The sequence below is a fragment of the Mirounga angustirostris genome, unplaced genomic scaffold (assembly GCF_029215605.1).
Source record: "Mirounga angustirostris isolate CCGP_5_RB_7025 unplaced genomic scaffold, mMirAng1.0.hap1 SCAF_6, whole genome shotgun sequence".
NCBI classification, from domain to species: Eukaryota; Metazoa; Chordata; class Mammalia; order Carnivora; family Phocidae; genus Mirounga; species Mirounga angustirostris.
The window spans coordinates 122,458,791-122,481,010 of NW_026991714.1; the positions used below are offsets into that span (position 1 = coordinate 122,458,791).

General features: G+C 39.8%; 1 protein-coding gene across 2 annotated transcripts in view; it reads left to right on the forward strand.

The window, feature by feature from the left end:
• Positions 1–22,220, forward strand: part of TBC1D12 (TBC1 domain family member 12) — a 122,327-nt gene that overhangs the window by 190 nt on the left and 99,917 nt on the right. The window lies entirely within an intron of this gene.

Below are 22,220 nucleotides of genomic sequence, written 5' to 3' on the forward strand. Positions count from 1 at the left end.
GGCTTGCTTTTTATCAGTCACCTTACTGCACGTCGTACCTGTCCTCACGCAGTGTATCTGATCTTTCTGTCAGAGATACTGACTTTTTTGTTGTTGTTGTTTTGTTTTTAAGATTTTATTTATTTATTTGAGACAGAATGAGAGAGAGCACATGAGAGGGGGGGAGGGTCAGAGGAGAAGCAGGCTCCCCGCCGAGCAGGGAGCCCGATGCGGGACTCGATCCCGGGACTCCAGGATCCTGACCTGAGCCGAAGGCAGCCGCCCAACCAACTGAGCCACCCAGGCGCCCAGAGATACTGACTTTTGCAGTTAGTTTTCCTCCGTCCAGGCTTGAGGGCAGGAAAGGTTTATTCCTTTTGTGTAATGCCTGCCCCCTCGACGGGCTCTCTGGGCGTGTTTGCGGAATGGCGAATGACTTCTCCTGACCCTCCGGAGCTCAAAATTCTCTTACTGCTTGGTATTTTATTTTGAAACATTTCTTGCCTTCATTTTAACCATTGTCTGATAAAGAGGTGTGTCGGTGAGACTCTGCATTTCAATATTTTGCAACTATTACCTTTGTGTAAATTTTTCTGTCTGCTTATTAATTCCGCCAAAGTCCTTAATTCCAACAGGAGGATTTATGTACTGCAAAAATGTGGTTTTCAAAATGTTTGTCCCTCAAGGACTTTTTTTTTCCTGAATAAATTTAAGAATTCCACTTGAGTTTATTTTTTAAAGAAATAAAGTCTGTGATTCTTGAGCACATCTCTCAACTGAGACCTGACCCTGCAGCCCTAAGCCAGGAGAGACAGGCTCAGAAGTCTGAGCTCCCTGGTGGGTGTTAGTGTTAAATAGATTGAGAAGAAAACTGCCAATTTCTGGGTTCCACTTCAGAGACCAAGAATCCCATTTTGTCTGGAATTCTTTCCCTCCCTTCCAAGTTCACCAGTTTCCCCCGTTGTGCTCTCTCCTTCCACACACACACTGTCAGAAACAGCAGAGCCTGTCCCACTGGAGTATTACTTCATCAAACAAACGGCCTGTGCTCTTCCCAAGTGCCTAACAATCCCTTCCCAAACAGCTATCTTATCTTTGGTCACTCCCATCCTTCCAGCCTTCCCTCCAGTCTCTCCAAGGATGAGGCATCCCCACTTCGGTTTTTCTCTCAACTTTATCAGGACGCCTGTATCACTAATTAACCCTTCTCTGTTTTCCCTCTCCAGTGGATACTTCCCCTCAACCTATTAGCACATTCAAGTCTCTTCCATAATTTTCTTTCTAATGACTTATCTTTTTTTAATTTTTATTTATTTATTTGAGAGAGAGAGAGAGAGAAAATGAGTGGGGGGGAGAGGCAGAGGAGAGGGAGAAGCAGGCTCCCTGTCCGATGCAGGACTCGATCCCAGGACCCCGGGATCATGACCTGAGCTGAAGGCAGACGCTTAACAAACTAAGCCACCCAGGCACCCCCTGACTCTATCTACTTTTAATTGCTGTTTCATTTTCCTCCTTTCCTACTTGTCCTTATTTCCAAAAAAAAAAAAACTAGTATTCTGGTGTCTCCACTTCCTCTTTTCTATTATCACAGCCCAAGTTTGTGCTATTTTATTGAGGAATTAAATCATATGCTTGGCCCATGTTAAGTTTATAATCAGCTTGAATCCCTAGATCATTTTTAAGCAATTGTTGCCAAGCTAAATCCCTCCCATCTTGAATTTGAACAATCTGTTATTTGAACACAAACTTAAAAATAGAAGTTTACAAGATTCCTACTAATTTAATCTTAATGGTTTCTCAAATCTATGGTCTCCAGCTTTGTGTCATTTCCCATTAGCTCAACCCACTGCTAAACTCAGTTTGGGTTCTTGTTTGTTTGTTTTTAAGATTTTATTTATTTGAGAGAGAGAGAGAGAGCATGAACATGGGGACAGAGGCAGAGGGAGAAACAGACTCCCCTGCTGAGCAGGGAGTCCTATGCGGGGTTCGATCCCAGGACCCCGAGATCATGACCCAAGCCGAAGGCAGACGCCCAACTTACTGAGCCACCCAGGCACTCCTCAGTTTGGGTTCTAAACTTTGAGTTCTAAACCCTGCTGACAGCGTGATTTCAAGGTCCTCTTGGATCCTCCAGAGCTTTCCTGAACACTTGGGCTAAGTGTCCCTGGGCTACCCCAAACTAGCTTCGCAGGGATTGTACTCAGAGATTCCTATGAGTCTATTAAGAACCCATCTGGGTCTGCCCGTAACATTCCACTGTCGCTCTCATTGGGGTCACTAAGAATCTCCAAAATGTTTTTCTTTTTTAAGTGTGCACTAAGCTATATCATTTCTTTTTACTTTTTTTTTCTTTTTAACCTCACTAGATTTCTCCACTACATTTGATGCTACACATTTCTTCTTTCTTACATTACAGTGTCAGTGTCCTTGGCTCTTCCCTGGGTTCTTGTCCCACCTGCATTCCTTCTTCCTCATGCCTCTTTAATGTAGGTGATTTTCAGGGTTCTGGTCTGGGCCCACCTTTCTACTTCTGATTCTACCTGCTCTTCCAGTGTGATCTCATCCATCTACATATTGCAGAAAGATTTCCAAATCCTTTGTCCAGTCCATACCTTTCCCTCCAAGCTTCCATTTTACAGCTACCTCCTTCAGGACATCTCCACATAGTTACCATAGAACTTCAAGTCACCATGTTCAAAAGCAAACTATTTTCTTTACTTGGGCCTCTTCCAAGATTTCCTATTTCATTCATTTACCCACAGCTAGAATCCCAGTATTCCAGAAATCTTGGGACACAAGCTAGGGCTTTCTTGGCCATTCTCTATAATAAACTGATTTGAAAAATGTCACTAAATAGGCAGGGAACAATAAGGCTTCTGGTGTTCCTGTCCCACAAGATAATTCATATAAGTTGTAACAAGGGACCTTGAAACTAAAAGCACATAATAAGCTCAAAGGAGATGTCATATTTCCTAATGAGAAATTACTAAATGGTGCCAGATTATAAATGTAAATCTCCAAAATTCAGACATCAAGAATTTGAAAATATATGTATCATGGCCTCTTCCTTTAGCAACGTCAAAATATAGTTGAGAAAAATGTATATATAGGGTGCCTGGGTGGCTCAGTCGGTTAAGCGTGGGCCTTTGGCTTAGGTCATGATCCCAGGGTCCTGGGATCGAGCCCCGCATCGGGCTCCCTGCTCAGCAGGAAGCCTGCTTCTCCCTCTCCCACTTGCCCTGCTTGTGTTCCCTCTCTCGCTGTGTCTCTATCATACAAATAAAATCTTAAAAAAAAAAAAGTATATATAGTTGAGAAAGATAATTATGCATGACCAAATAGAGATTAATAGAAGAGTTTGTAGGGGCACCTGGGTGGCTCAGTTAAGCATCTGCCTTCGACTCAGGTCATGATCCCAGGGTCCTGGGATAGAGCCCCATATCTGGCTCCCTGCTCTGCGTGCACACCGGCTTCTCCCTCTGCCTGGCGCTCTCCCTGCTTGTGCTCTCTCTCTTCTATTTTTTAAAAAAATATTTATAGGTGCTAAAAGAGAAAGAAAAGCTTGGGAAGAAATGACAGAGCAATGAATACTTAAATGGACCCTTATAGAAAGGACAAAGTTCGTAGAGATGGGATAATATTTTCTGAGCAAGATCACACAGGTAATGTAAATAATTTTTATTGTGACCCATCAGGAAATTAGCTTAAAATAACTAATAACCATAATGATTAATTATGGAATTAAAATTGTAAACAAAAGACTGATGCCAAAAAATAATAATATAGCAGATGTTGTTGGTATCCCATCAACATCCTTTCAGCACTTATTACACACATGCAGAAAAAAGTCCTCTACAGTGTTTGCAACTTTTCACTTGAAGACTTTTTCACAAACCCTGCAAAGCAGGCCAGAAGTGCCAAAGAATTTTCACTCCTGAGAGCAGCCTTTGCAGTGATAAATTGAAGTTGAAGGATAAATATACCAATTGTGGTAGGCTGAAAAATGTCCTCCCCAGATATTGGGCCCTAATCCCTAAAGCCTGTGAATATTACCTCAGATGGCTAAAGGTGTGATTAAGGATCTTGAGATGGGGAGATTATCCTGGACTATCCAGGTAGGCCCTAAATGGAATTACATGTGTCTGTGTATGAGCTAGGAGGAGGGAGATTTCACAGATAGAAGAGGAGGAGGCAATGTGACTACAGAGCAGAGATTGTAGTGATGTAGCCACAAATCAAGAAATGCCCCAGCACCAGAAAGGGGAAGAGGCAAGGGACAGATTATCCCCTAGATTCTTGGGAGGGAGCACAACCCTGCTGACAGCTTGATTTCAGTGATAATGATTTCTGATTTCTTACCTCTCAACTTGTGAGAGAATGAATTTTGTGGGCACCTGACTGGTTCAGGTAGAACATGTGACTCTGGATCTCAGAGGTGTAGGTTCAAGCCCTACATTGGGTGTAGAGATTCCTAAAAAAAAAAAAAAAATTTAAAATAAATTTCTGTTGTTTTCAACCATCAAATTTGTGACAATTTGTCACAACAACCATCAAAAACTAAAACACCAATATTTTACTGATCGGTATGCCAGTGTCCTCATTCCACAGAAGTAGGATGACTCTGAGGCATCTTCTACATTGTCTCCCAGAGATCCACAGAAGGAATGAACTCCACCTACAAAGCTAACCTACTCATCAGCCCACTCTCTCACTGTCCTTCTCTTCCCAGTCTCACTTCCCCACCCTTCTATCAATGGTTTCTGGACTCTTCTTTGAAATAAACCGCTTGCACTGAGATTCTTGTGTATTAGTTTCCTGGGGCTGCCATAAAAAGTACCACAGTTGCGTGATGTAACAAATTTATTCTCTCGCAGTCTGGAGGCTGAAAGTTAGAAATAAAGGTGTTGGCACAGTCGGTTCCTTTTTAGGGATCTGAAGGAGAATCTCTTCCATGCTACTCTCCTAGCTTCTGGTGACTTTTAGCTAAAAGTCCTAGGAATTCTTCAGCTTGTGAGTGCAAGACTTCAATCTCTGCCTCCATCCTTACATAGCATTCTCCCTGTGTCTATGTCTTCATATGGCTGTCTTCCCCTCATAATGGGTTAAGGGAATCACGCTAATGACCTCATCTCAACTTGATTACCTCTGCACAACCCCTATTTCCAAATAAGGTCACATCCATAGGTACTGAGGGTTAAGATTTTATCATTTTATGGGGGGGGCACAAAATTCAACCCATAAGACCTTGACTCAGGGTCAAATTCGAGGACCCCAACCTAAGACTTATCACTTATTAAGCACTTTTTATGTTTCCCTTAGTACAAATTATTTCATTTTATCCTCAATAACCTTATGAGATAAATATTAGCTCCATTTTAAAGTTAATGAATCTGAGGATTAGGTATATTGTAACAAAGTCTGCATTTCTCCAGGTGGGAAATGTAATAAAATGCTAGCTCCACCGGAGTGCTTTTTCAGCAAAGGGGATCAAATGCCTTAAACTCATTTTCCTAATCTGCTATATTATAGAACAGGAAAAAATTAAAGAGGATCTTCCTAGGGTTTTGATACATGTTATTTTCTACTTAGGATTTTTGTTGATAAATTAAACTTATAACACATGACATTTCTTCTTTCTTGTATTAGTTGTTCAGAGCTATTATTTATTCATGGCTTTCCAAAATCTCTAGGCAAGGGGAAGTAGATTCCATGCACAATGTCATGTACAGTTTCTGATAGTCCCTTTGGCAGCAACCGTTCCTCTCTCCCCTCCCTGTACCAGACTCTGCTAGGAGCTCTCTATGAAAGAATGTTCTGTAAAACAAGGACACTTTGTCTCTAGACCTCTATTCTAAAGCTGCTGGGAAGTATCCCTGAGCAGGGAAGGGACTATAGAGTGAAACTAATATCTAAAGTAACATGTAGGTCATCTCACACCTCCCACAACATGCCCCTGCTTATTCTAATATTCTCCTCTTACACCTATCACCAAAGCTCAAGTCCTTCCTCTGGTTAGGAGTTTGGAAATACTTCATTCATGGGCTTACCACATACACACAGAAGGCCTGCTTATGTGGCATTTAAGTTTCTGATTGCTTTTCTTTTCCAAGTTGCTGCTGCTAAAATCCCCTTGGGTGAATAAATGGATACATAAATGAAATAAGTGGACATTTATGAATAGAATTTTGAGAGGCCTGGATGATCTAAAATATCTCCTCCTACAACTGTCACTCCAGAAAGAAGATAAAAGATCTGCCCCTAAGGAATCTCTTTCTTGGGCCCATTAGGGGCAAAAGAGGCTTTTTAATATTCTATTTGGGACCTTTTAACACCCAGAAAAAAAGGAAATTGGTGGCTTCTGGAGGTAGCAAAAATGGGACATGAAGGAGGGGAAGGATGTAACTGGAAGGGACAGGCTCCTATAAAGTAGCTAGTTTTTAAACATAATTTAAGGATGTCTATTTATATCATAATAGAGTTATAGTTTTAGTGGGCATATGAGTTACCTATTTCTGCTTAATAAGTTACCCTAAAACTTGGCAACTCAAAACGATAAACATTTATTATTTCACAGTTTCTGTGGGTTTGCAATTTAGGAGTGGCTCAGCAGAATAGTTCTGGTTCTGGAAGTTGAAGTCTGCGTGTTGGTTAAGGCTGCACTCATTTGAAGACTTTACTGAGGCTCCAGGATTAACTCCTAAGATGGCTCACTCATATGGTTCTTGGCAAAATGCCTCAGTTCCTTACTGGCTGTTGGCAGGAAGCTTCAGTTTCTCACTATGTGGACATCTCCTTAGGACTGCGTCAGTATCTTCATGACATAGCAGCTTGTTTCCCCCAAAGCAAGTTATCCAAGAGAGCAAGGGGAAAGCTCTAATGCCTTTTAAGATCTAGTCATATAGTGGTGTTCAGACCTGGCTACCTATTTAAGTCACCTGGGAACTTTGGGAGACTAACAATACCCCATCCCACACAGTTAAAATCAAATCTCTGAGGGTGATGCCTAAGCATTGGTGTTTTTTTACTCTTCTTAAGCTACCCAGGTGACTCTAATACAGCCATGTTTGAGATTCCTACCTGGGGCACTGACTCTCAAATATAGCTGCACATTGGAATCACTTGGGGCGGGAATTGAAAACACTGATTCTTTAATCCTGTTATGGGCTGAATTGTGCCCCCCCCCCAGTTCATATTATTGAAATCCTACCCCTAGTACCTCAGAATGTTACTATACTTAGAGATGGGTTCTTTAAAGAGATCAAATGAGGTCATTAGGGTAGGCCCTGATCCTTATAAAAATAGGGGTCCTTATAAGAAGAGGAGATTAGGATACAGGTTCAGAGGTAAGACCATGTGAAGGAACCAAGAGGAAAAAAACTCTTGATTTCAGCTCAGGTCATGATCTCAGGGTCCTGGGAGCATGGGACTCCATGCTCAGCAGGGAGTCTGCTTGAGATTCTCTCTCTCTCTCCTCCTGTCTCTCCTCCCACTCATGCTCTTTCTCTCACTCTCACTCTCTCTCAAATAAATAAAGACTTTATTTATTTGAGAGAGAGAGAGCATAAGAGGGGGTAGGGTCAGAGGGAGAAGCAGACCCCCCTGCTGAGCAGGGAGCCTAATGCGGGACTCGATCCTGGGACTCCAGGATCGTGACCTGAGCCGAAGGCAGTCGCTTAACCCACTGAGCCACCCAGGTGCCCTAAAATAAATAAAAAAATCAGTGTTGGGTTCAGTGAACATTTATTGAGCATCTTTATTAGGACCTGAGTGGGCACTGAAATTCAAACACAAATTATTTTCCTGTCAGTCGGGACTAAAGAAATTGGACTTTTTGTGTAGGTAGGCAAGACACATTTTTTGAACACAGGACACTATAAGACTATGATAGTTTAAAGCTGAATGTTCCTGAGGTGAGATGTAATTCATGGACAAAATGAGGGACTGATTTTCTTCTGAGCAGAGGAGAGAGGTTATTTTGTAACCATGTGACTGCCCATTCTTGAAACTTCGTAGGATCTGAACTGAGAAATAAGGAAGTACAGAGATGTCATGGGTAACCCTTGACACCTGGGTCATTATTTTTTATCTACAAATAATATTTACTGGTTTGTTGAGTTAAATTTAACTGATGAATTAAGATGAATCCTAAGAATAGACTCATGTACCCCATTTGATTATTGTAAATTTTGAATACTATGGTTTAGAATAATGTTTTCTATTACCTTTGTTTTTGTTTTTTGATTTTTGTTTTTGTTTGTTTGTTTTTTGCCATGGTCAGCTCTTTTCTCTAGAATTTAGAGCAATCACAGAGGCATAAACTCTTTGAGGCCCATGACCCACACTCTGCCAGTGGAATTATTGTGTTTGGTTAAAACTGTGCCTGTGTGTGTGTGTGTGTGATATATTTAATTGATTTCTGAATGCCTTTAGGTGGGGCACACACTCAGTATGCATTCTCTTGTTCCCCACTACTTCCTTGTCTACTATCCATCAGGTCCCTAAAGGCTTCAGTGTGAGACCCATGCATCTAGATTTAAAATTTCAGGATTATAGTGCATATTATTTTGGCCGCCTTCTTTTTTTTTTTAAGATTTTATTCATTTATTTCAGAGAGGGAGAAAGAGAGCCAGCAGGGAGAGGGGCAGAGGGGGAGGGAGAGGAGGAGAGAGAGGGAATCTCAAGCAGACTCCACACTCAGCACAGAGCCTGATGTGGGGCTGAACACTGGGCTTGATCCCATGTCCCTGAGATCACGACCTGAGCTGAAACCAAGAGCCGAAACTGACTGAGCCACCCAGGCACCCCTATTTTGGCCTACTCTTACTCTCCATCCAAAGGGTGAGCTGTTTCCAGTAGATTACTTTTGGTTTTAGGTCAGAAGTACTGTTTCGGTGGTCATTGCTGCTAAACACTTGCTTTCTCTCCGTCTCTTCTTTCCTTTCCCTCCTAGTCAATGTTTGTGGTGAATATTCTTATTTCCTACAATTTTCATCTCCACATCCTCAATGATACATGGAAAAAAGCACAAACATGGAGGTCAGACAGACTTCGTTTTTACTAATTTTTAAAACGGAGGTAACAATGCCTGTGAGTGAAATATGTATATATAACACCTGGCATGGAAAAGGTGTGGTAAACTTAAGAAACATTCCCTCCTTCTTTTTGGCAAATATTTTCAAGAACTTCTCTGAGGCTTCTTGCACAGTCCTTCCACTTTTTACTCTCCTTTCCTATCTTGATTCTTCTCAGTTCATTCATTTATCCTTTTATTAATTCACTTATCCAACAAATATAAATTGGCCACTTGTTCTATATCAACCACTATGTCAGGGGCTGAGGAAAAGAATATGATACCATCCCCGCCCTAGTTGAGTATGTGGTCTGCTAGCAGAAAGCAGATATTAAAGAATCACACTAACCAATGTGAAGTTTTCAAATTCTATAATTTTAGTTGTAATTAGTGTCAAAGTATTAAGTGTTAGGACCTATCATAATAGCAGGATGTGGCCTTGTCAGGGAGGTCACTGAAAGCTTTTCCTGAAGGAATGATGACTTGAGATCTGAAGAAAATAGGTAATTCTGGTAGGGGGTGTGGGGAGTGATTATAATTTCTAGCAGATGGAACAGCATGCACAAAGCCCTGTGATCAAAGGAAGCACAGGTTTATTACTGGTCAGAGTTTCCTGCTTGCTTGCTTTCTTCCTCTCTCTTTCTTGCTTCCTTCTTCCTTTTCCTTCTTTCCCCTTGAATGCAGAGGATCATTAACAACTTCCTCAGTTCTTAAAACATTATCATCATTTATTCATGCAAAGACTCTCAGCTGCATTTTTTATTCGGTACTATATTCAGTTTTATTTCCTTTCAGCAATTCCTTTCTCTCTTCCATAGACAACGATTTTAACACATTTAACATAGATTCTAAAAATTTATTTGTGTTCTTGTAAAAAGGATACATTTCTGTTTTATGTATAGGTATTTTTAATTTATGTAAATGACACTGTATTGTTCTCCTTTCTTTTTCCACTGGACACTATGGTTTTTTTATTTTAAGATTTATTTATTTATTTGAGAGAGAGAGAGAAAGAACATAAGCTGGAGGGAGGAGCAGGCTCCCAGCTGAGCAAGGAGCCTGACACAGGGCTCAATCCCAGGACTCAGATCATGACCTGAGCCAAAGGCAGACTTGTAACTGTAACCGCTTAACCAACTGAGCCACCCAGGTGCCCTGACACTATGTTTTTAATATCCATCCAGGTTGCTCTGTGTATCTAATCTGTTGTTACAAATTGTTGCATTGTTCTCCATCATGGTTCATCTACCACTTATTATACATTTACTCCAACTGGACTCTCTCCAATTCCTTTCCACCTCAAACAACAACAATCACACACTTTAATGAGCATCCTCTACCATGTCCTCTTAGGGATCTCTGAGAAAATTCATTTGAAGGGTATAACCAGGAGTGGAATTGCTGGGTCATAGGTTACATGTGCACTTGATTTGACTAAGTCATGCCGGCTGGGTCTCCAGGATAGTTCCAGATATCGGAGGTTTTCTGTTCTATGGTTACTTTATCCCTACTGCTTTCTAACAGTGCATCCTGGATTCTTCTATTCAATTCTTTTTTCTCTTCTATCCCTTTTATCCTTCACATACCCATTGTGAGCAAGCCACCAGGGTACTATTCTCCCCCAGTAGCCTAGACACAGATTTAGTTGACCACATTCCCTTCAGGAATTCACAACATACACTTATATCCTAAAGATAATCGTATCTTCTAAAGGAGATTTCTGTTGTCTTTCCTTAAACATTTAAAGCACTGTAGGGTGCCTGGGTGGCTCAGATGGTTAAGGGTCTGCCTTCGGCTCAGGTCATGATCCCAGGGTCCTGGGATCGAGTCCCGCATCGGGCTCCCTGCTCCTTGGGAGCCTGCTTCTGCCTCTCTCTCTCTCTCTCTCTGTCTCTCATGAATGAATAAATAAAATCTTAAATAAATAAAGCACTGTAAGATTATCTTTCAGCTCATAATTTATACACTTCTCCATGGTCCCCTTTCAATTCACAAATATTTCTTAGGATTATCTAGTCACTAAAGTGGACTGGAAATAGGTTGGACCAAATAAATTTTTGACTTAGTCGCAAAAAAAAAAAAAAGAAGAAAGCAATGTAAATGGCTGAGTAATATGGGAGAGGGGTGAGGTGTGGGACAGGTTCAGCTTCATTACTAGTCAAAGAGAAGTAATTTGAAATCGTTAAGAATAGCTTAAAAATACCTAAAAATTTGTTTTCTTTATTCTTTTCTATTATAAAATGGCTTCCTATTATACTTTGGTAATAAAAATAAAGACATCATTGAAATATAAAGGGAAATATTTAATCTACTCCAAGTCTGGCCCCAAACATTTCTGAAAATACTAACACTTGACAAATTTAGTCCTCCTTATGCCGAATTTATGCAAAAACTCTCATTTGATTATAGCAGTAGCAACTATTTGCAGAACCTGTCACTGTTTTTGTGAGTCTGTCAATAGCTTTTTTTAAAAAGCTCTCCTCTTTATGAGGGGGAGAGAGAGAGAGGAGGGGCAGAGGGAATCTCAAGCAGAATCTGAAGCAGAACTTCAAGCATACTTCCTGCTAATGCAGGTCTTGATCTCATGCCCCCGAGATCATGACCCAAGCAGAAATCATGAGTCCCTCACCTAACAGACTGAGCCACTTAACCAGATGCCCCTCAATAAATGCTTATAGATGCTTTTTCTTCCAAATGTAACTGAATGCCCTCCTGTAGCATAAAAAATATTTGCAACTCTTGTTTTGTCATAACTCATAGCTATGGCATGTATATGGAAACAATTTCAAGAGCATTCTTGTAGAGGGTTACCACTGAATCAATTTTTTAAATTTCATAAAAAGGAAGGTATAAAAATTTTAAAAACCTCCATTAGTCTTCTTTCATGTCTATCCTTTGTGGCCTTATCAAGCTAGAAATGCAGTTTTATACATCACTGTCATTATGATATGTAATTGTATATCTCTACCTTTTATTTAATATTACTTTGTAAAATTTATCCATATGTCTGCATTTTTATCATTTTAATCATCTGCCTATTTCACTGATATACTAGATTTTCCTACACTTCCTGTATTACTGACAATTTCAGTAATTCTTTTTAAAGATTTTATTTATTTATTTGAGAGAGAGCGAGAGAGAGCACAAGCAGGGGGAGGGGCAGAGGGAGAAGGAGAAGCAGGCTCCCCACTGTGCAGGGAGCCAGACGTGGGGGCTCAATCCCAGGACCCTGAGACCATGACCTGGGCCGAAGGCAGATGCTTAACTGACTGAGCCACCCAGGCACCCCGACAATTTCAGTAATTTTTAATTTTTAACTATTAAATATGTTGCTATAAGCAGCTTTGTATAGCTTTTATTTTATTCTTTTGAATGATTTTCCTTATGATAGATTCCCAGGAGTAGGATTACAGTGCCTCTTAATATGTGCCATCAGTTTGCTTTTCCAGATCAGTGTGCATTTCTAAAGCATTTCATCTGTCTCTTGGTTTGTGGCTGTCCCTCTGTGGCTTACCAAACAGCAGCTGCTTTGTGATTTTACTATCATTTATTTCCCACACGTAACTTATCCTGCTGAGTTAATCTGTAATAAACATCCTTTCAATACTTGTTATCTAGCTATAATCCACAATCGTAGACTTACTCACCCCCTGTTACCAGCTGAGGCTTTACCAGGCATGCATGGAATTTAAACCATTTGTGGACATTGAAGATGATTTCAGTGCCAATCCAAGTCACATGGTCCCATAGAAGGTTGTTCATTATCATTGCTTTACAGAACTTTCTTTTAGATTTTGATATCAAATTTATTCTGAGTCTTCTCAGTGGATTTCCAGATGAACATATTGACCACATTTTTGTTTAATCAGTTTATCATCAAACCTCATAAGCTCATCAAAGCTTTCAGATCAGTATATACTAAGGATAACCTATGGTTATTTTAGATCTCACTAGTGCCTACTCATACAACACAAGTCATCTTTAGGTTAAATATTTATCCATGAACATGAAATTGTATGCATTGAAGAGTATAAATAGGAATCAGCCTCAGGCAGTTTCTGAACAATGGCCTTGAGGATTATAGATATGCTTAATCTATTGAGTTGGGAATTTCCTGGGTACTAGATATGTATTTTTTTTAAAAAGATTTTATTTATCGGGGCGCCTGGGTGGCTCAGTAGTTAAGTGTCTGCCTTCGGCTCAGGTCATGATCCCAGGGTCCTGGGATGGAGCCCCGCATTGGGCTCCCTGCTCCGCAGGAAGCCTGCTTCTCCCCCTCTCCCACTCCCCCGCTTGTGTTCCCTCTCACTGTGTCTCTCTGTCAAATTAAAAAAAAAAAAATCTTTAAAAAAGAAAAAAAAAATTTATTTATTTATGTGTGTGTATACAAATGCCAGTCCAGAATGCTATAAGATTGGAGCTGTTGACAGTGGCTACAAAGAAAAAAGGTGCTTTGAAAGCATATAACTCAAGTCTAATCAATTAGATGGAAAGTCAGAGAAGAGTTCTCTGGGGAGGTAACATTAAAACTGAATCCTGGGGGCACCTGGGTGGCTCAGTCAGTTAAGTAGCCAACTCTTGATCTCAGGGTCGTGAGTTCAGGCCCCACGTTAGACTCATGCTGGGCGTGGAACCTATTTAAAAAATAATAGACAGACAGACAAACTGAGTCCTGAAGAAAGAGTAGGAGTTAGCCCAGGTCATCAAGGTGGGGAAGAGACCTCTCTAGGCAGGGGGACCAACATACATGAAGACCCTTAGGGAGAGGGGGCTTTGCACATAATTTCAGAAACAGAGAAAAGAGCAATGTATCTGAAACATGAAGAGTGGGGAGAAGAGAAATGAGAAATGAGGCTGGAGAGACAGGTAAAAGTTAGTATAACAAAAATCCCAGGTCATTATGCAGAACAACCTAGATATATGAGCTTGCAGAAGAAGTTTTGTAGTAGCTGGGATGAAAAGAAGATCAGTATGACTAAAGCCCGGGGATTTTGGGGAGAGAAGAGGGAGAGGAGGCTAGATAGGTACATAGACTGTGAAGAGCTTTGTAGGTCATGAGAAAAGAGTTTGTCTTTGGTCTTAAGAGAATAGGAAGCCGTTGCATTTAGATTAAGGAAGAAGAACCCTCCCTAAGTATACTCAGAAAAATATAGCCAAAAATGTAGGAGAAAAAAAAAAATGGAGACAATAGGGCAATAAAAATTGAGGAAGAAATGTTTATTTTAAAAGGTCGAAAGGGGGTCGCCTGGGTGGCTCAGTCGTTAAGCGTCTGCCTTCGGCTCAGGTCATGATCCCGGGGTCCTGGGATTGAGCCCTGCATCAGGCTCCTTGCTCAGCAGGGAGTCTGGTTCTCCCTCTCCCTCAGCCCCTGCTTGTGTCCCCTCTCTTGCTGTGTCTCTCTCTGTCAAATAAATAAATAAAATATTTTTAAAAAAATAAATAAAAGGTTGAAAGGTTAACATGAGGTTCACTAAAAAAGCAGGGCAGTGACATGATCAGATTTGTGTTCATAAAAAAGTACTTTGGCTGCAGCCATGGAGAATTGTTTGGATGTGCCCCCAAATGAATGTGGGGAGACCAGCTGGAAGTTAATTCTGTCACCCAGGAAAAGATGATGGCAATTTAGTCCGGGTAGGTGGATATAGTGTGAAGTGAATAAATTTAAAAGATATTTACATTAGGGCGCCTGGGTAGCTCAGTTGGTTAAGCGACTGCCTTCGGCTCAGGTCATGATCCTGGAGTCCCTGGATCGAGTACCGCATCGGGCTCCCTGCTCAGCGGGGAACCTGCTTCTCCCTCTGACCCTCCTCCGGAGCTCTCATGCTCTCTGTCTCTCATTCTCTCTCTCTCAAATAAATAAATAAAATCTTGAAAAAAAAATTAAAAAAAAAAAGATATTTACATTAGATCCTCAGACTTTATTCATATTATAGCTGAAAGTGTGTAAGGATCTTTCAGCTATCCAATTTCAGAGGATCTAACATAAACCAAATGATGACTACAGTTGATAACACCGTATTATATTTTTAAAAAGAAAAATAAAAACATTTTATATAAAAAATACAAGACACATAGGAGATAAAAAAGACAGACTTCAGTAACTTCTTTGTGTATTAGCTTCCTAGGGCTGTGATAACAAATTACCAAAACTTAGGTAGCTTAAAACAACAGATATTCATTCTGTCACAGTTCTGCAGACCAGAAATATGAAATCAAGGTGTTGGCAGGATTGATTTTTTCTGAAGGCTCTGAGGGAGAATTCACTTCATACTACTCTCCTAACTTATGGTAGCTGTTAGCAATTCCTTTTTTTTTTTTTTTAAGATTTATTTACTTATTTATTAGAGAGAGAGCATGCACAGTGGGGAGGGGATCTCAAGTGACTCCCTGCTGAGCATGGAGCCTGAGGCAGGGCTTGATCCCACGATCCTGAGCCAAAATCAAGAGTTGGACATTCAACCCACTGAACTACCCAGGTGCCCCTAGCTGTAAGTAATTCTTTGTGTTCCTTGGCTGGTAGACATGTCACTCCAATATCTACCTCCATCTTCACATGGCCTTCTTCCCCATGTCTCTATGTGTCTTTTTTTTTTCTGTCTTTTTAAAGGACACCCATCATATCTATTTATTAGCTCTATGAGGAGAGGGAGAAGTCTAATCTAGGATGATCGCATGTTAAGAGCCTTACCTTAATTACATCTGCAAAGATCCTTTTTTAAATAGTCACATTCACAGGTACTAGGGGTTAGGACCTGGACATATCTCTTGGGAGGACACAGTTGAACCCACTATACTTGGCTAAGGGGATAAGAAAGAGAGAAGTATCAAGGATGACTCTTGGGTTATAGGTTTGTGCAACTAGATGTACAGTACTGTTATTCAGTAAGATATAGATTATTATAATAAGAATAGATTTAAAGGAGGCGATTATGAATTTAGTCTTGTACATATTAGGTTTTAGGTGGCTTTGACACCAGCAAGCAGAAATGTTGGGTAGACAGCATGTCAGATCTAGAGTGACTGAGTGGATGGTGGTGGTACATAAAAAGATAGAAAACGATGGAAGAAAACCAGGAGAGACTCATTTTAGTCATGTTATGTTTATGATGCTTAGAAATATCTGTATGGAAATGTCATATATTTGGATTGTAATGTAGGAGCGGTAGGTTAAATTCTAGTCATCAGTTTATAGATGATCATCTAAATCATGAGAATTAATGAGATTGCCTGGAGTACAGAGGGTTGAGTGAGAAGAGAAGAGGCTTCAGACTTATTCTGTTAAGAAATTTCATTAAAGAGGAAGAAATCCTGCCTTCCCAGGAAGAAACTGAGACAAGGTGGTCAAAAAGGTAAGAGGAAAACAGAGAGACTATGGCAACAATAGAGTAATGGAAACTACCTTAAGGAAAAAGTGTTTCTTTTATTTATTTATTTTTTAAAGATTTTATTTATTTATTTGAGAGAGAGAGAGCATGAGAGGGGGGAGGGTCAGAGGGAGAAGCAGACTCCCTGCCGAGCAGGGAGCCCGATGCGGGACTCGATTCCAGGACTCCAGGATCATGACCTGAGCCGAAGGCAGTCGCTTAACCAACTGAGCCACCCAGGCGCCCTCTTTTATTTTTTTTTTAAAAGATTTTATTTATTTATTTGAGAGCAAGAGAGCACAAGTGGGGGGCGGAGTGGCAGAGGAAGAGGGAGAAGCAGACTCCCTGCTGAGCAGGGAGCCCAATGCGGGACTCGATCCCAGGACTCTGGGATCATGACCTGAGCCAAAGGCAGATGCTTAACGACTGAGCCACCCAGGCGTCCAAAAAGTTAAAAGCTAGAGAAAAGAGTGTTTCAACATGGAAGGAGTGATCAACAGTATAAATGCTGTTGAAAGATCAAGCAAGATGGAGACTTAAAACTTTCTACTCGATCAAGAATAAGAAAGTCATTAATGAGAGTAAAGAATAGTGTACAGAAGCTAGAACAGAGTAAATGGGAGGTGAGGAAATGGGAGGTGAGGAAATGGAGACATCTTTAAAACATTTTTTGGAAATGATCTTAAACTTTGAAAAAGTTGCAAACATAGGGGCACCTGGGTGGCTCAGTTAAGCATCTGCCTTCAGCTCAGCTCATGATTTCAGGGTCCTGGATTAAGCCCCCACATTGGGCTCCCTGCTCAGCTCTCCCTCTACTCCCCCCCCCCGCTCTTTCTCTCTCTCTCACTTACTCTCTCAAATAAATAATATCTTAAAAAAAAAGAAAAAGTTGCAAACACAAAAATAACACAAAGAATACTCCTATATCTTTCCCAGATTTCTCTACTGCTAACATTTTATCCCATTTCACTTTGTCACGAGCTCTGTGTGTGTATGCATGAATAATTTTTTTTCTGAATTTTTTGAGGGTAAATTACATATATCATGGCCCTTATCCTAAATACTCCACTGCATATTTCCTAAGAATAGAAATATTTTCTTACAGAACTGATATAGCAATTATAAATTGTAAATATCAATTATAATTGTAACTATCAATATTTACACTGACACCTTTATTTAACCTACTGTACATATGACAATTGTGTTGGTTGATGTAGTAGTGTCCTTTGTAGACTGTTTTCTTTTGTCTACTGAGTACAAAGTCAAGTTTATGGGCAGGTATTCCATATAATTGTCATTTTGTTTTAATCTTCTTTCATCTAAACTATGTCCACAGCTTTTCTTTGTCTTTCATGATACTGGCATTTTTTTTTGAAGAATAAGAATCCCCCATTTCCTTTTTTAAATAGAATTTTCTTCATTTTAAATTTGATGATTTTTGTGTGATTAGGTTGAGCTTATACATTCTCAGCCACACTGTGTCTTTTTCATGGTATCACATCTAAGTGTGCACAATGTGTAAACAGCTTTTTAAAGAAGCTTGCTTGCTCAGGGAAGCAGAGAGATAAGGTTGTAGCTATAAGCCAGTATTTCTCAACATTGGTTGTAAATTAGAATTACTTGAATAGCTTTTAATATCAGTGTAAGGCTCCTCTTCCAGAGATATTGACTTAATTGGTCTCAGGTGGTGCCCAGACATAAGCATTTTTATAATTTCCTAAATGTTACTAATGTGCAGGTGAGTTTGAGAAACACTGCTCTAAGAGTATGTGGGTGGTGATAGTGGTGATTTAACATAATAGAAGTTAAAGCATGTTTGAAAGCTTTTTGGAAATCCAGTACATAAGAAAAAGGTTGAGGATTAAAGAAAGATATAGAGTTTTGAGGCCTTTTTTTTTGAGGCCTTTGTACTCTCCTTGAGTACAATTTTGGCAAAATAATATTATGGGATAATGGGACCATATTTACTGTTCAATAATGAGGGGAGGATCATACAGGTAGAATATGACAAATTGTATGTATTTTGAGAATTTCTATTAAAGTCAAATTTTCTTAGCAAATGTAAAAATCCAAAGTATACTCATAGTTTTCCATACTTTAACTGTTAATTAATATTTTATAACAGAGAGATTAAGAATATCCTTTCTCGGGAGAACCCTCTTACGTTGTTGGTGGGAATGCAAGTTGGTGCAGCCACTCTGGAAAACAGTATGGAGGGTCCTTAAAAAGTTGAAAATAGAGCTACCCTATGACCCAGCAATTACACTACTAGGTATTTACCCCAAAGATACAAATGTAGTGATCTGAAGGGGCACCTGCACCCCAATGTTTATAGCATTAATGTCCACAATAGCCAAACTATGGAAAGAGCCCAGATGTCCATCAGAAGATGAATGGATAGGGGCGCCTGGGTGGCTCAGTTGGTTAAGCGACTGCCTTCGGCTCAGGTCGTGATCCTGGAGTCCCGGGATTGAGCCCTGCATCGGGCTCCCTGCTCAGCGGGGAGTCTGCTTCTCCCTCTGACCCTCCTCCCTCTCATGCTTTCTGTCTCTCATTCTCTCTCTCTCAAATAAATAAATTAAAAATCTTTAAAAAAAAAAAGAAGATGAATGGATAAAGAAGATGTGGTATATTTTTATGCAGTGGAATATTACTCAGCCATCAAAAAAGAAATCTTGCCATTTGCAATGACGTGGATGGAAATAGAAGGTATTATACTAAGTGAAATCAGACAGAGAAAGACAATTATCGTAAGATTTCACTCATATGTGGAAATTAAGAAACAAAACAGAGGATCATAGGGGAAGGGAGGAAAAAATAAAACAAGACGAAATCAGAGAGGGAGACAAACCATAAGAGACTCTTAATCATAGGAAACAAAGCAAGGGTTGCTGGAGGGGAGGGAATGAGGGGACAGGGTAACTGGGTGATGGACATTAAGGAGGGCATGTGATGTAATGAGCACTGGAGGTTATATAAGACTGATAAATCAGGGGCACCTGGGTGGCTCAGTCAGTTAAGCATCTGCCCAGGTTATGATCTCAGGATCCTGGGATCGAGCCCCACATCTGACTCCCTGCTCAGCAGGGTGTCTGCTTCTCCCTCCCCCTCTGCTGCTCCCCCTACTTGTGCTCTCTCTCTCTCTCAAATAAATAAATAAAACTTAAAAAAAAAAAAAAGACGAATCACTGAACTCTACCTCTGAAACTAATAATATACTAAATGTTAATTGAATTTAAATTTTAAAAATTAAAAAAAGAATATCTTTTATCATGCTAATAGTTTCACCTGATTTATAGGAATGTACCAGGATATTTTATTTATGCCTACAGTTGTAGTAATATAATATGGTGTCAAAAGTTTTAATGTTGGGGGACCTGGCTGGCTCAGTTGGAAGAGCACATGACTCTTGATCTTGGAGTAATGAGATCAAGTCCCAGGTGGGGTGTAGAGATTACTTAAATAAGTAAAACAAAAAAAAAACAAAACAAAAAAAAGTTTTTAAAGTCAAACTCTTAAGGACCACAAAAGAAGAAAAAAAAGGATATGCTACACCTTGAAAGTAGATTTTTAAAAAATTTGTAAGATGGCATATGATATTACTTATCAGGTAACACAGAAACTTTTACTGTTGAAAGTGGAAAATATGGGGCGCCTGGGTGGCTCAGTTGGTTAAGCGACTGCCTTCGGCTCAGGTCATGATCCCAGGGTCCTGGGATCGAGCCCCTCATTGGGCTCCCTGCTCAGCTGGAAGCCTGCTTCTCCCTCTCCCACTCCCCCTGCTTGTGTTCCCTCTCACGCTGTCTCTCTCTCTCACTCTCTCTCTCTGTCAATTAAATAAATAAATAAAATCTTAAAAAAAAAAAGAAAAAGAAAGTGGAAAATATAATGACTAACCAAGAAGAATGCCAGAATAATTTATTATGGAATACATATTATTGTAGACAAAGTTACAAAATATAAATGTGTTTCAGTTTTGAAGTCTATACTGAGAAAACAGTAGCTATGGGCTATTACTATTCATAAAACTTTTGTTGCTATTGACAAGGGGAGAGGAAGGAGATGAACTAAATAAACCATTTAGAGAAATTGGAGTTTAAAATACTGTAGTATGATTTCATAGAGGGAGAAGTAGAGCAATACCTAGAAAGGAGTAAGTCAACAAGTTAGTTAGAAAAGGTTTGAAAGGGGTGCCTGGGTGGCTCAGTTGGTTAAGCAACGGCCTTCAGCTCAGGTCATAAGGTTCTGGGATCGACCCCTGCTTCTCCCTCTCTCTCTGCTGCTCCTTCTGCTTCTGCTCTCTCGCTCATGCTCTCTCTCTCAAGTAAATAAAATCTTTAAGAAAAAAAAGAAAAGGTTTGAAAAATTAGGAAGTTAGGAAAGTTAGGAAAGAAAAAAAGTTGAAACAAGATTGTGATTAGCCTCTTTCAGCCATCCTCATCTTTACCATCATATAACTATACTTATGTCTAGGTATCTTCTAAATTAACTTAAATTTCTTTTATTGAGGTGAAAATTTACATAAAATACAGCTATTTAAATATGTACAATTAAAAAAATGTAGAATTCAATGCTATTTAGTGCATTCGCCATGTCATGCAACCACCACCTGTATCTAGTTGCAAAACATTTTCATCACCACATATCCATCAGGTAGTCTGTCCCTATTTCTCTCCTACCCACCCCCTCATTGGCAATCACCAATCTGTTTTCTTTCTCAATGGATTTAGCTATTCTGGAGAGTTCATACAAATGAAATTATACAATGTGGACCTTTTGTGTCTGGTTTCTTCCACTTAGCATAATGTTTTTGAGATTCGTCTACTTTATATATCAGTACTTCATTTCTTTTTATGGCTGAATAATAGTCCATTGTATAAATGTCACATTCTGTTTATTCATTCCTCTGTTGATGGGCATTTGGGTTGTCTCTATCTTTTGGGTTTTAATTGTGCTGCTATAAATATTCATGTGTAAGTTTTTGTGTGAACATCTGTTTTCAATTCTTTTGGGTACATATCTAGGAGTGGAATTTCTGGGTCATAAGGTAATTGAATGTTTAACTTCATTGAGGAACCACCAAACATTTTCCATAGCAACCATACCATTTACATTTCTACTAGCAATGTTTGAGGGTTGTAGTTTTTCCACATCCTCTAAAACACTTAACTTTCCACTTTTTTGAATATAGCCATTCTAGTCAGTTTGAGTGCCATGTCATTTGGTTTTGATATTGATCATTACTTCATATGCTTATTAATAGCTATTAACATATATTCTTTGGAGAAATGTCTGTTTAAGTCCTTTAAAATTGGGTTGTCTTGTTAAGTTGTAAGAGTTCTTTATATATTGTGGATACTAGACTTTTAATCAGATATATGATTTACAAATATTTTCTCTCTTCCTATATTAATTTTTCCACCTGTGTCCTGGAAGTCATTTCTTCTTCTGAAAAATCTTGGCAATAAATATATTGCTAACTGTGCCTTTGACACTTACTCCTTCCTTAAGGCCTTCAGATAATGCTCATTGTAAAAGACACTTGATGTTTCTTAAACTGGGTGCTGGGTACATGGGTGTCCATTTAATTTACATTTTTTTAAAAGATTTTATTTATTTACTTGACAGAGACACAGCGAGAGAGGGAACACAAGCAGGGGGAGTGGGAGAGGGAGAAGCAGGCTTCCCGCAGAGCAAGGAGCCCGATGCGGGGCTCCATCCCGGGACACTGGGATCATGACCTGAGCCGAGGGCTGACGCTTAACGACTGAGGCACCCAGGCGCCCTTATTTACATATTTTACT